Source organism: Pongo pygmaeus, chromosome 21 (genome assembly GCF_028885625.2).
Source record: "Pongo pygmaeus isolate AG05252 chromosome 21, NHGRI_mPonPyg2-v2.0_pri, whole genome shotgun sequence".
Classification (NCBI taxonomy): Eukaryota; Metazoa; Chordata; class Mammalia; order Primates; family Hominidae; genus Pongo; species Pongo pygmaeus.
This window is the reverse complement of record NC_072394.2, coordinates 41,714,962-41,728,418: the sequence shown is the minus strand read 5'-3', so window position 1 is coordinate 41,728,418 and position 13,457 is coordinate 41,714,962. Positions and strand designations below refer to the sequence as shown.

General features: G+C 46.8%; 1 long non-coding RNA gene across 2 annotated transcripts; it reads left to right on the top strand.

Annotated features, from left to right (window-relative positions):
- The first annotated feature begins 830 nt into the window (after positions 1-830).
- LOC129021968 (uncharacterized) lies at positions 831-4,932 on the top strand. 2 transcript variants are annotated; one of them, XR_008496180.1, is made up of 3 exons: positions 831-958; positions 3,474-3,607; positions 4,493-4,932. It is a non-coding gene; the product is annotated as an uncharacterized LOC129021968 (long non-coding RNA). The 2 variants fall into 2 exon arrangements; XR_008496181.1 differs by having other exon boundaries at positions 848-958; positions 4,533-4,932.
- The last annotated feature ends 8,525 nt before the right edge of the window (positions 4,933-13,457 follow it).

The following is a 13,457-nucleotide window of genomic DNA, read 5'->3' as shown; positions in this document are numbered from 1 at the left end:
CCAGGTGGGCTCAGCTGGGGTCTCTGCTCAGTGTCTCACAGACAGAAATTACAGTGCCGGCCAGGGTAAACTCTGCAAACTCAGGGGAAGAATTTGATTTCAGCTTCAGCTTCATTGTTGGAAAAATCCAGCTCCTTGCAGCTCTAGATCTGGATTCCAGGGTTTCTTGCTGACTGCCAGTGAGGAGCCACTCTGCCGCAGGGGACTCCACATTCCTGCTCACAGGCCCCTCCAGCTTAAAACCGACAATGGCACATTGACTCCTTCTCCTACTTTGAGTCTTTCTGGCTTCCCCTTATGCCAACTGCTGGAGAAGTTTCTCTACCTTTAAGGGTGCATGTGATTTCACTGAATCCACCTGGATATCCCAGGATAATCTCCCTATTTTAAGGTCAACTTGCCATAAAACATAACATAATCATGAGAATGATATTTCCTTGTATTTATCACAGGTTCTGGATATTAGAAAGGGGCCTTTCCAAAGTTCTGCCTACCACGGGGAGTAAGTAGTAGGTAGGCTAACTATTAACAGCTGTAACAAACAGATCCCCACATTTCAGTAGCTTAAAAGCAAGACTGATATTATAATTATCACATAACTGTCCAGGGCTGAGGTTCCAAGTGGGTGAGATTCTGTCCTATGAGGTCCTTCAGGACCCCAGGCTGATAGTGACCGTGTCATCTTCAATGAATGGCCTCCAAGCCTACTTTTTGCCACCTCAATTAGCCAAAAAGGGAAAAAACACAGAGGGGAATATATGAGAGGGGGTATATGGGAGATGTCACAAAGCATTTCTGCTCATATTCTATGGGAAATAAATAAGTCACATAATCACATCTAACTTCAAGGGAAAGTAAAAAATAAAGTGTAGCTGAGTAACCATGTACCTAGCACATTCTATTAAAATGAAGGAAAGAGAGGACAGATTTTAATGGTCACTAGCTGTCTCCTGTCCAGGTAAGAACAAAGGAATGAATAGCTATGAATTGACATCTGATTACAGCTTTGGCCACTGAGGCCATATGTGTTAATATGTTCTAATTTTCTACATAATATTTATTGCATTTTAAAATATCTAAGTAGGTTCCGCTTAAGAAATTAATTTTAAAAAGAGAATACATACTAAAATAGCTAGATACAAAAAACTAGTGGATACCAAAAGAGAAGTATGAATGAGACATAAAATTATGAAAAGTAAAAGTAAACTTACTTGTACTTGAATAAATCAGGGAAATCATATTTATTAAGGGCTGTGTGTTTACTCTCCTATGGGCTCACTTAATGGCAGAGTCAGAGTTTTACCCAGGTCTGATTGGCCTTATAGTCTAAACTCTATACTCGTAGGAACCTCCCAAATGAAAGGATTTGGGGAGAAGTTGGCAGAATGCTCTAGAATATTGTTAAATGGCAGAGGGACATGGTCCTTGCTGGGCAATAAAAAGATAAGTTTGGCAGGCAGTATGTTTTGGATGAACGGCATAGAAGCTGCCAATGGGAGGAAGCCCTCGGTGGGGCAAGCGTGTGAGCCAGGGAGGGGTTCAGTCCACATGAGAGGAAAGGACACAGTGGGGAAATTCTGGAACTTACCGATCAGATTTTTAGAAGAGAAGAAAATAGGGACAAGAAAGAAACACGTTAATTTTCAAGTCTGGGTGAAACTTTTTAGCAGAAAGAGTGAGGCAGGAAGGTACTGCTAGTGAGAAGGAAGATATTGGGTTTAGTTGGAGGCAGGTCAGATTTTAGATACTGGCTGGGACTACATTTGAAAATGTCTCTAGGCAACTGATTATGCTGGAGGGTAGCTCCATAGAGCTCTCAGTTCCAAAGGGTCCTTCTTAGAAACAAGAACTGGAATTTGGAAGCTATGTGCAGAGACAAAAGGGACAGCTTAGGTGAACAAGACAGACGGGAGAGATCAAAGAACATAGAAGAGCACGCTTGGGACGTGTCAACAAAAAAGAAGAGAAGATGGAGACAGAGAGTGGGGAAGAGGCAGAAGAGTGGCATCTCACAGCAAGAGAGGTCATAGGACTCAGGGAAGATGGTACCCAGGTTCACCCGATTTGGGGAGCCAGAAAATAGTTATGACATCAAAGAAGAAAATTTCTGGAGAAGGGCAAGGATGGGAGACATGGACCAAATGTTAGAGATCACTAAGAAATGTGAAAGTAAATACAAGACACTCAGAATTGTCTGACTTAGAAAGTACACATTTCTAACTTCACTACACCTAGCTAGAGCCCCATCCACGAACTGCCTAAGAACTTCCTTCTCCTGGAAGTTCTACTTCTTCATCTTTTAGTATCCGTCTTCTTTACATTTCTCAACTGTATTGCCAGTCTACAAAAGAGAACTTGAGCTGGGGCTTTATCCAACTTTGGGCCGGAAAAGATGAGAGCTGGTGCACTGTTGGTATGGAGACAACAGAAACAAATGTGAACCTCCACAGGTGTTGGATGGAAGCACTTAGTCCAGCTGCCCTTCAGGCTTCCTCCAGGGAGAGTGATGAGTTTTAGTGACCTCCCATGCTGTGTGTGTATACGGGGTGTATATGGGGTGAGGGGTAGGAGATAGGGAATGAGAACCCAGACCATTGTCCAGGGCTGTAGGATAGGTAGTCCCTCCAGAGTGACCTGCCACAATTGTGGTACCTGGGCCATAGACAGGGCCAACAAAGCAGGTCTAGGGGCCCCTGGAGCTGGCCTTGGATGGGCTCCCTCTCCCTCTACTTTGTCCAAAATTTGTGGTAGCAAATGTTGGAGTGGAGAACTGGTTCAGAGACGGGGAGAGACATAACTTTGCTATAAAAAGTTCCCAGTCTGGGGGACAAAAAGGGAACAGAGGAGGAGACCCAAGTACCCCCTATCTACAGGAAGTCACCTTCTGGGAGAGAGAAGAATGTAGAAGAGGACAGGGTCCCATTAAAGCCCCAAGAACAATTAAGGCAGTGTTCCATGAAACCAACAGAAGACAAAACCTAGGACACCTGCCAGGGAGAAGGGAGGAGCCACTGGCCACCAAGAACAGGAGTGTAAGGGAGACAGCAAGTGCTCTCAGCGGACAGCGGTGCTCCTGCAGGCCAAAATCTAGAGGTGGTGAAGTCCAAGGTAGCCTATGTTGGGAGGATGGGAATGAGGCCAGCTGGCCTTGGGAGAGTGGTCTGAGAGGGTCCCCAGGGAGAGAGGGAGGAAAGGAGAAGGAAGTAAAAGGCTGTGTGGCACTGACTGGGGCAGGCTGAGGGCAAGAGCCTTCTCTTCCTCCTCAGCCATACTCGGTGGTTGGTTTGACTTTTGCATCAAAATCCGGCTGATCTGTCTGTGGCAGGTGGACAGTGCTCTAGAGGAACCTGCTCATTTAGGGGCTGTCAATCATTTGCTTTATTTCTCCTGTGGCGGCTCAGGGCGGGACATCTCCTCCAGCCCATGGCATGCTGTCTTCATGACTTGACTCTGATTATCCTCTTTCTCCCCAGGCTTTGGCCTTCACCACCTGTTTTATGTAAGTGACTGCTGAGGCCTGAGGCCTGGCAAGGGTCCGCACAGTAGGGGGACTCACCATGGTTGCTTGCTCAGCATTCCAGGAGCCACCCCCACCGTCAGAGGACAGGTATGGTCTGCTCTTCCCCTGACAAATGCGCCCAGGCCTATCGTGCACTTTTTGCCTGGGCCTTGCATATGTGGGTGAAGGGTAAATGATATGAAAACCCAGCCTACGCACCCCTCACCGGCAGTGCTGCATCGTCGCAGAAGAAAAGGCACCTTTGTCTAATTGGTCGAAGGTGCCAGGTGGACTCACTGCAGCCCTGGCTCCTCCCCTTCCCAAGCCTGAGCAGGAAGAAAGAATTTGTCAGGGCACCCCACTCTCCAGAGGTTCCCCAGCTGGGTCCTCCTCTCTTCCCTCTGTGCTCCCATAGGCTTTGTTGGTCCTTGTCGGAGGACAGCTGCGTTCTGGTCTCTTGGAGCAATACTTCTCCCACCTTAGCGTGCCTCAGAGTGACATGGGGAACTTGAGAAAACACACATTCCTGGGCCCCAACCCCAGAATGTCTGATTCAATGGGCCTTAGGGTGGGCCCATTTGCTTTTTTTAACACGTTCCCAAATGATACTGATGGTGCCGGTCCAGGGATCCCAGGTAGAGAACACTATCTTAGTTACACTCCCTGGCTCAGCAAGAGGTTGAATCCTCCTCAGGCGCAGCCTCAGGGCTCTGCGCAGACTCAGTTTTCAATCAACACATATCAATTTTACCAAATGGAAGCAGTGAAGGGCGGATTGTTGATTGACTCTGGGATCCCATGAACAACTGGCTCCTTTATGTCCAGGCCTATTAAGTTAATAGGAAACTCAAGGGCGCAGGCAGCTTAGGTATGGAGGGGAGGCAAGACTTGACATCTGCAGCATTGAACTCCGGAGAATCTCCTTTCAAACTGTCAGAAATTATAAACATGATAATAGCAGCAACCACTTATTAATCCCCTGCCCTGTGCCAGGCCCTGTGCTGAGCTCTTCTTTGTGCAACCAACCCAACAGAGCTACAAAGTCGGGACTGTGTGAATCCCTATTTTACACATAAAGACTCCAACAGACAAGCAGATCTCAACCCAAGGCCTCATGAAGCACCAGGCATCAGGCCACATTCATTTGTCTTCAGAGCCTGCAAGCTTCATCATCATGCTGAGCACACGAGCCCTCTCCAGAGAGACAGAGAAACTTGGAGGTCGGAAGTGGCTACGCTTTAGAGAATGGCAGTATCTGCCTAGGAAGAGAATTGAGTCAGTGGAATAAACAGTCTGATTCCTAAACTGTGGTGTAGCACTGACCAGGTGCATGAACTTGGGCCTCCTTCAGCACCTCTGCCCACTGAACTGTAAAATGGGAATAATAATTCCTAACTGTTGGAATGTTGTTGGATTAAATGAGAACATATACCAAAATGCCTGATACAGTACCTGACCCTTAGGAGGGGTCCAATAAGGACCCCCTTAAAGGAGGCTCCTTTCTCTTCCTGTAAATATTTTGGAGTGACAACTCAGAGCCAAATTTAGCAATTTTGCCCGACAACCTTGGGGCTGGGGAGGAGGAGAGGATGGAGAGGCAGATATGGCGACCTACCATGCTGCAAGGCAAACAAGTTGCTGCAGTCCAAACAAGTCCTAGATCAGCAGAAGCAGGCAAGAACCTGGCTTTATAGAACTCACAGGCCCCACAATCACATGCCAGATCCACTCAAAGGACCCAGTGTCAGGAACCGTGTCAGTGGAAAGGGGTGGGGTGGCTGTCCCTGAAATCCTTATTCAGGGAGTGGCCATGTCTCCTTTGCACACCCAAGGACAGAAGCTGTACCTAGAAGGGGCCACACTAAGCTCAGCAACTCAATTTGCTAAGGACCTCACCCTCCAGAATCCTGTAGCCCGGGTCTCCTTAGACCACCCAGAGGAAAAGGACTTGGGAGGCCCCATGTAGCCTAACAGGCAAGCCAACACAGTAGATGCTGGTAGGAGACACTCCTGGGTCTAGAATCACAGTCTAGCACTCACTAGCAATAACCTTCACTTCTGTGAAGGAATAGTAAAAATGGTACCTAACTTCAGGATTGCTGTAGGATGCACATCGAGCCTTTAGCAGAAGTGCTTATCACAGCGCAAGCTCTTACAAATATTAGCCCTATTATCCTTGTTATCCTTGTTATTATTGTGTCCACACCTGTGAGGACATAGATAAGATTAAAAAATAACTGAGTCTTAGTTTTCTCACTTATACAATGAATATGTTAATAGAATATATCCCCATAACATTGTTACAACATTTAAATAATGTATGTCAAGCACCTAGCACACAGTAAACACTCAATAAATGTTAAGGATGATTTCTAGCTAGAGGCACAGATGACACCACTGTTAGGATGATCAGCTGTTGTGATTTGCCAGGGACTTTCCAGTTTTAGCCCTGAAAAGTTCCGTGTCCTGGAAACCCCTCAGTCCCAGGCAAACCAGAACAGTTGGTCACCCTACAACAGCCCAGCTGGCTGGGGCCTTCCTTGCTCCCCCAGGCAGTGCAGGGAACGTTTCTGGCCCACATCAACTTGACCCTGGAAGCTAAGCCAGGCACTGGGCTGCCCTCAGGGTATACGCGGCCCCAGGATTCCAGAGCCAGTGTTCTCAGGACGAAGTGTCCCAGCAAGGCTCAGAGAAGCTCAGAGACAGAATTCATGCCCATATCCAGGATCCCGGAATGAGAGCTCCTCGACAGGACGCAGACAGGCAGAGGCCAGGGAAAGTGGAAATTGTCTCTGAGGGTCCTGCTGGACTCAGAGAAGGGAGAGAACCGTGTTCCCCCATGATGAATAATGCAGGGAGAGGAAGCAAGGGGCGGAGTAGTTGCCACTGGGCCCCCAGTTCCTCACCAGCCAGGCTGCTGCTGAGCAGGAAGCCTCCCGGCTGAGCCTGGGAAGCAGTTATCACTGGTGGGTGATTAAGTTACTAATCCTTCAGGGAGAAGACATTTAGAGGCCCATATTAAAGCAGTGCAAAGCAAAATCACATTCCGTTTCAATTTAGTTTAGCAATTCCCGTGATTTAGTTAAATGAAAAGCAATTGTTCCAATTAATAGTATTGAATGTTATTCATCAAAAGTGTCAAAACAGCTCTGTGGCTGCATTAGTAACCCATTCTCTTGTCAGAGATATGGATAATTCCACAGGACAGAATGGGGAAATGTTAGGGTTCGGGGCTTTTGGTGAAAAGGTCAAAGTCAGAGGGAGTATTTACATGCACATGTGTAGGCTCATGTACATGCGACCTGTGTGCATGGATAGGTGCATATGTGAGCACATATATCTTATATGCATACAGATCCAAACTGTACCCAAGTGTATATACTTGTATGAAGTTAAGTGCATATGCCAATGTGCCTGAGTAGCTGTGCACAGGTGTGTGTGTGCACCTGTGTGTTCCTGGTGCACATATACATGTAGGTATGCACATGTATGCACATATACATACATGTATGTATGCACATGCATGTATATGTGCAAATATGTGTAAGTGCCTTGCCTGCCTATATGTACATGTGTGCATATGTGAATTTATGTACATGCACATGCACATATTTAGATAGTTATACATTCAGGTATGGTGGTATGTGTACACAAATTATCCTGAAGACATGTTGCTATCCAAGGGGATGCAATGTGAGCATACACAGGTATGCATATTTTGGGGCACCTTCATACATATTGTAAATATATCTGTATGCATCAGGACAAGAGGTGTAGGGAGTTTGCTGCCTCGATGGATTAAGAGCTGAGCCATCAATTTCCATCCTTATGTCATAGTGAGTGATTTGGCTTGTCACTGGGACATTGCCATTCAAATTTAGCTCTTATGATCCAGAAACTTTTTCTGTCATGTGAACTGCTGCATTCTCAGGACCCAAAAGAGAGCCTGGCACAGAGGAAGTTTCAGTGACATATACTGATAGAATAGATTAATGGATGGATGGAAAATAGATGGACTGATAAATGGATGAATGGAGAAGGATGGGCAGATGGATGGATAAGGATGGAGGGATACATGGCAGGGTAGATAAATGAGTAGCTGGGTAGGTGGGTAGGTGGGTGGGTAGGTGGGTAGGTGGGTGGGTTGATGGAAGGATGGATGGATGAGGGGCTAGATGGATGGAGGGGATGGATGGATGGGAGAATGGCTGAATAGAATAAATGGTTTGCCATAGGTCACTGGGTCTATCAGGCCTCCCAGTAGTGGGTGCATCCCAGTCTTTTTCCCTCAGGGTAAATCCTAAGCTTCTCTGGCTTTCAGACAGCTCAGCTCAACCTCAAACAGCTTCATCCAGGGCAGGCGGCAGGCTCAGAGGGCTCACAAGCTGCCAGAATCAACCAAGGCAAAATATTGCAGAGTCAAGAGCAGGAAGGGCAGGGACTGCTTTGGAGTAGCCGACAAATCTCAGCTTTGCTGGGCTAACAGGAAGCTGGCCTGGCCAGGCAGGCCCAGGAGGATAAAAACCAAAAAGGCCCCTTCAGGGGCTTGTATACCCCAAGCCAGGGCTCCTGCATCTGGCTTTTGTGCTAGGGCTGCAGCTGCCAGCTCCTGACCCTATCCCAGGCCTGTCCTTCTCTGTCACTGTTCTTCCTGCTCCTTGCATCTTCCACAGCAGGGGGAAGCCACATGTCCATCCCCATCCAGACGCAGATGCGGCTCATCACAGTTCCATCACCCCAGACTAGGATGATACAGGGAATCCACGGATAGCTTCCCATCACTGCTGTCCTTGCTTCCCAGACTTCCCTGGGTGTTGGTTCTCTCTGGAGCTGACCAGACCCTGGAAGGGGCCTCAAGACCCCAAGCGGGTCAGTTTGTGTGGCTGTCAGTCCTCCCACCATCCTTTTGAGCATTGACAGGGTTTTGCCTGGCCCACCTGCTGTCGGGGCCTGCCCCCTAGTGGCTGACTCTGCCCCACCCCAGGGCACCAACTCAGCCTGGTGGCCCCCTCAGCCAGCCTTAGCCAAGAAAGGAGCTCTGAGTCTTTGCAAAAGCTCCACCATGGCCCCATTTCTCCCTTTTCAGCCATGGACACGGTGGGGCCAGATCTCTCCACACACACACACAGTACCTGGCTGCCCAAAGTCTGCATTGCCCCCAGTCTGTCTGCAAGTGTCCATCCATCCAGATGGTGATTAAGCACGAAGAGGAAGTGTTAGGATGTGATCCCTGAACTCATGAGGCTCATAAAGACAATAGCTGGGACAATAGCAAGAGGCACTGGGCGTCCTGTCTATTTTGGGGAGGCCCCAAGCATGGCTGGCCAAAACCAAGGGCATCCTGAGGCTCATTAATCTGTGTGGGAGTGATGAAGACAGGATAGAGGGTCCAGGAGGCCTTCCGCCAGCCATTTCCTCCCAGCCCACCGGCTCTGCTCCATACTCCACACGCGGAGCCCCTGACCCCAGCCTCCAGAGACCCAGCCTTGCCAGCTCTCTGCAGTAGACCCAGCTCCCTTCCTCTCCTTTCAAAGCCTTGTACTGAGAGATTAGAGGCCCTGGCCTTTCTGGGATCCACTCTTTGTTTTCTCCCTGAGGGAGGCAAAGGAAGAAGTAAAACACTATCAGCCTCATCCAGGCTGAGGCAATGGAGAAACTGCCTTGAAATATCCTTCTGGTGCTCTGTTCCCATGGCCTGGCCTCCTTGGAGCCCAGGAGTAGCAAAAGGTTAATTGCTAGGGTGTTGGGCCCAAGCAGTGGGCTGGAGGAGCCAGAAAGCCAATTGTTAAATATGCAGCTATTACATATGCCTCTCTCCCTTCCCTTCTCCCTCTATCCTTCTCTCCCAATCACTAAACAGTTGCTAGCTTGAAATCAGACATGATGTAAGCAAATGCCTCTCTCTCTTCCCTTCTCCCTCTATCCTTCTCTCCCAATTGCTAAACAGTTGCTAGCTTGAAATCAGACACGGTATAAGTATTTACACCACAGAAATTGGCAAACACTGTAAAACAAACCAGTACCATCAAGGCAGTCATGAAGCCCCGCTTTCCTGGTCCCAGGATGAAAGTCAGACACCCAACTGACTTGGTTGGAAACCATCACTTGTGACAGTTTTAGGGCCACAGAGACTGGAGTACACACCAGCATACTGTTCCCAGCACCCTAACCTTATTCCACCTGCCCTTGCAGTCCCTGACCCTGGATGGTACTAGGACATGAGATCAGTCCGAAGAGTCAGGAGACCTGGATTCTACTGCAGATGCTGCCCCTGTCACTTTACCTCACTGATTCTTTATTTTTCAACAGGAAAATGGAGCAGTAATAACCCACTGTAGGACTCAAACTTCATTGGGTTGTTATGAGAATTGAACAGACTATTGCACGTGAAGCACTTAGCACATTGAGAGTATTGTGGGACCTGGTTGATAGTAACTATTAGATAAAAGTCAGCTGTTGTCAACATTATTGTTATTAACATTACTTTCCTCATGAGTGTTTTAAGGCTAAAATAAAATAATAGCTATAAAAACATCTGCATGATTTTTTGTCTTTAAAATGTTCTCAGTAATGTAAACCAAAAGTGGCCTGGATGTCTCCTTCAACTTTTCCTATGCCCAGGTTCATCTAAGCACAATGCTTGGCAGACAGTGAATAGCCAATGAATGGCAGGTGACCAACCATACAGCTTAGACATTTTAGGAACTATGACATTTCTAACACAATAAAGGAGTCCTGGTCCTTTGCTTGTTCACCTAGGGTGTATATCTTATTGTAAATTGTTGCGAACCTAATTTTTGGAGCTGAGGTGTGGTGTCTACTCAAATCCTCAGAGAAACGATGGCTTTACCAGCACCTTCTCTGGAGTCATGTCAAAAGTGAACCTCAAGGTCAGAAAAGCTGAGTCATGTTTTCCCCAGGAAAGACCACCTCTGACCCTTGGGTGAATGGAGCATCTCATCGTTGCTCTTCAACCATGCAGAAACATCTTGTGGGAGTTCAGAGGCACCAAAGACTATCACCAGCTCTGTCTTTGTCTCATATCTGCTCCAGCAGACCCTGTGTTTGGGGGACCCAGCAGGGTAGAGGGTCATGAGCTAAGGAGAAGAGATTAAATAATGCAAGAGATTCTCCTTGGTTCAAACCCATATTTGTGCAGCCATGAGCAAATGCTTTCATTTCATTGAGTCTCAGTTTTGTTATCTGTAATATGAGGATAATTATTCTGACCTCAAAATGCTATAGAATAAGTCCATGTGGTAATGTAGATGAGAAATCCTGGTACATAATTACTTCTCAGAAGCTGCTTATTTTCAGTCTACCTTATCACTATGCAGAATTTTTTGTGTAAGGGCCCAAAAACAATGGTACTAGCTACAGTTGTTTATTGCTTATTGCCCCAGCAGAGGCCTGGTCCTGAGGAGGCAAAAGTTCACCTCTCAGCTACTCATTTAGGCCTATTACTGTGGTACACATAGGACCTTTATTTTAGGGATCATTCATAAATCCAGCTTTCCAGCAGGGTAACAGATAGGTAACATTAGCTAACAGTAGCTGATCCACACAAGAACAAGATGCTTTGAACAAGAAGACGAAGCCTCCAAAACCTCAAATCTTTGGACAAGACCAAAATGATAAAAAGCTTTACATCATCAGTACTTGAGGAGAAAGAGACCAATTGAAGCCCCAATTCCTCCCAGATTTATGTATCTGTTTGAACATGTGTGCATGTAGGCCTGTGACCTATGTGTATACACATGTATGTGCATGGGCACACTTACAAATGCAGTTTGCACCTGTGGCTTCTTATGAAAGTACATGTTCTGTGTACTTCCTGGGCATGTCTATATACAAGCGAACAGGTACATGTACATGTGTGTACACATGCGTGCACATTTTTATGTGTAGACCTGAGTGTTTGTGTATCTGTGCTGGTGCATGCAAGTGTGGGGTTACATTTACAAATGAGTGAAATGGTAGCTGCGTGTTCCTATGTGTGCCTCTCTGGCTGCAGACAACGTACAGATGGCTGCAGGCGAATGAATGTGTCACTGTGTACATATGCACGTGGGTGTATTTTTAAGAACAGATAGTACAAATAAACAGCATAAACAAGATGGTTGGGAGGAGGTGGGGTTTTAAATACTTAGGAAGACAAACAACCCCATAAGGACTTTGGAAGCACTCATTATATACAAATAATGTATATGCTAATTACAAAATTACTCTTTTCTACTCATTAAAGCAGAACTGCTGCACTTTATTAGTTCAGTTCTGGTTACTCTACACACTTGAAAGCAATAAAAATGACTCTGGGGTCAGGAAGACACATGCATAGGGCAAAGGGAGCCACTCAGACAATGTGAATGGTCACTCAGGCCAGGGGGCCAGGGCATTGAGGACTCCTCCCTGTCCCTCCCACTGCCATGTTCAGTCGGTCAGGTCACCAAATTCAGTCAAACCTACCTCCTTTCCTTCATCTCCAATACCACTGCGCTGATTCAGGCCACATACCTATTCCCTGACACCTCCTGGACAGCTGTGCACACTGCCTCCCACTAGTCTCCCTAGCTTAAGTCTCCCCGCTTCCAGTTTCTCCCCCAAGACGCTACTGGCAAATCCACTCACTTAAAATCGCCCTCTGCTTTCCCATCACCACTGGATAAAGCTCCAACCCCATAGCTTGTCCAACCATGACCTGGCTCCTAAACACCTCTGTGGCCTCATCTCCCTGCACTTCACAACCAACAATATTCAGTGACTCCCAGACAGTTTCCTGAGTCCCTCATTCCTGTGGTTGAGACTTCTGGGTCTGGGCACACATCTTTCCCCAGTCCCTAAAGTCCTCTCTTTACTACTCCTGCTCCACTAGCTGGATTGCAAGGTGGGCTCCTATTCCATATGGCAAAACCCTGCTCTGGGAAACCATCCCCTAGTGTGTCTAGCATATCACTAATTCCTCCACTTGCCTTCCTCTGTCCTTTGCATCCAAGCATTTTGTTTCCTTATTGCCTATCTTCCTCCTCCACTAGACTGCAAGCAGGGGTCTTGCTTTATTGACTGCTAATTGCACGCTCAGCACCTACAAAAGTTGCTGGCATACAACAGACATTCAACAAATACGTGCTGAATGAAAAATTAATTAAAACCTGTATTATACTGCTCTTCATACCATCACTGCAACTGTTATAATCTGCTTCACCCCTTGCAATTAGGGTTTTAAAATTATTACTAAACACTGGCTTGAGCTCCCCTGCACCTCTTCACCCTAGGACCTCGGCTCTTGGATAACTCCCTGTTCTGTTAGTCATTCCTGCTCCTTCCACAGGCATGAGCAGCCAGAACTCAGGTGCACCACCTAGAGGCTGCAAGGTAAAACAACTCAGAAACAGAAGGCACCAGAAGCAGCCTTTTCTGTGGGATGCAGGGAGCAGTCACTGGGGTTATTTCCATCTGAGAATGAGTCAGAAGAGGTTCCCAGTCTCAGCTCAGGTGATATGTGCAGCACTAGTTTTTGTCACACATTCTAAGTCCTGATCACAAGTGCAGGGTCCTCCCACCTCAACCTTTCCTACTGTGTTCTCCCTTTGTGCCCCTCCTGCTCAGCAGACTTCTGCCCTACCCATTTAATTCAATCAAAGTAGTTCTCATAACCTGGAAAGTCAAAAATTTTGTTCCTTCTCTGATGCTCTATTTCTCGTATGAAATTTGTTCATCCTATATCTAGTAGCTTTCAATGTCTAGATACTAAGAAGTATGGACTTTGTGAGGTCATAACAATTTGTCTAGTTACAACCTTTCCCAAAGCCAGTGGTTGGCTCCTGACTTTATATTTTCATAACAAAAGAATACACTCAAGTCCCTCTTCCCAGAGATTTTCTCAACAATGACTTCTTATCCTTCCCTATAACACAGAAGCAGTGATCAACTTTGAAGTGGAAGCTTTTTTATTAACAAA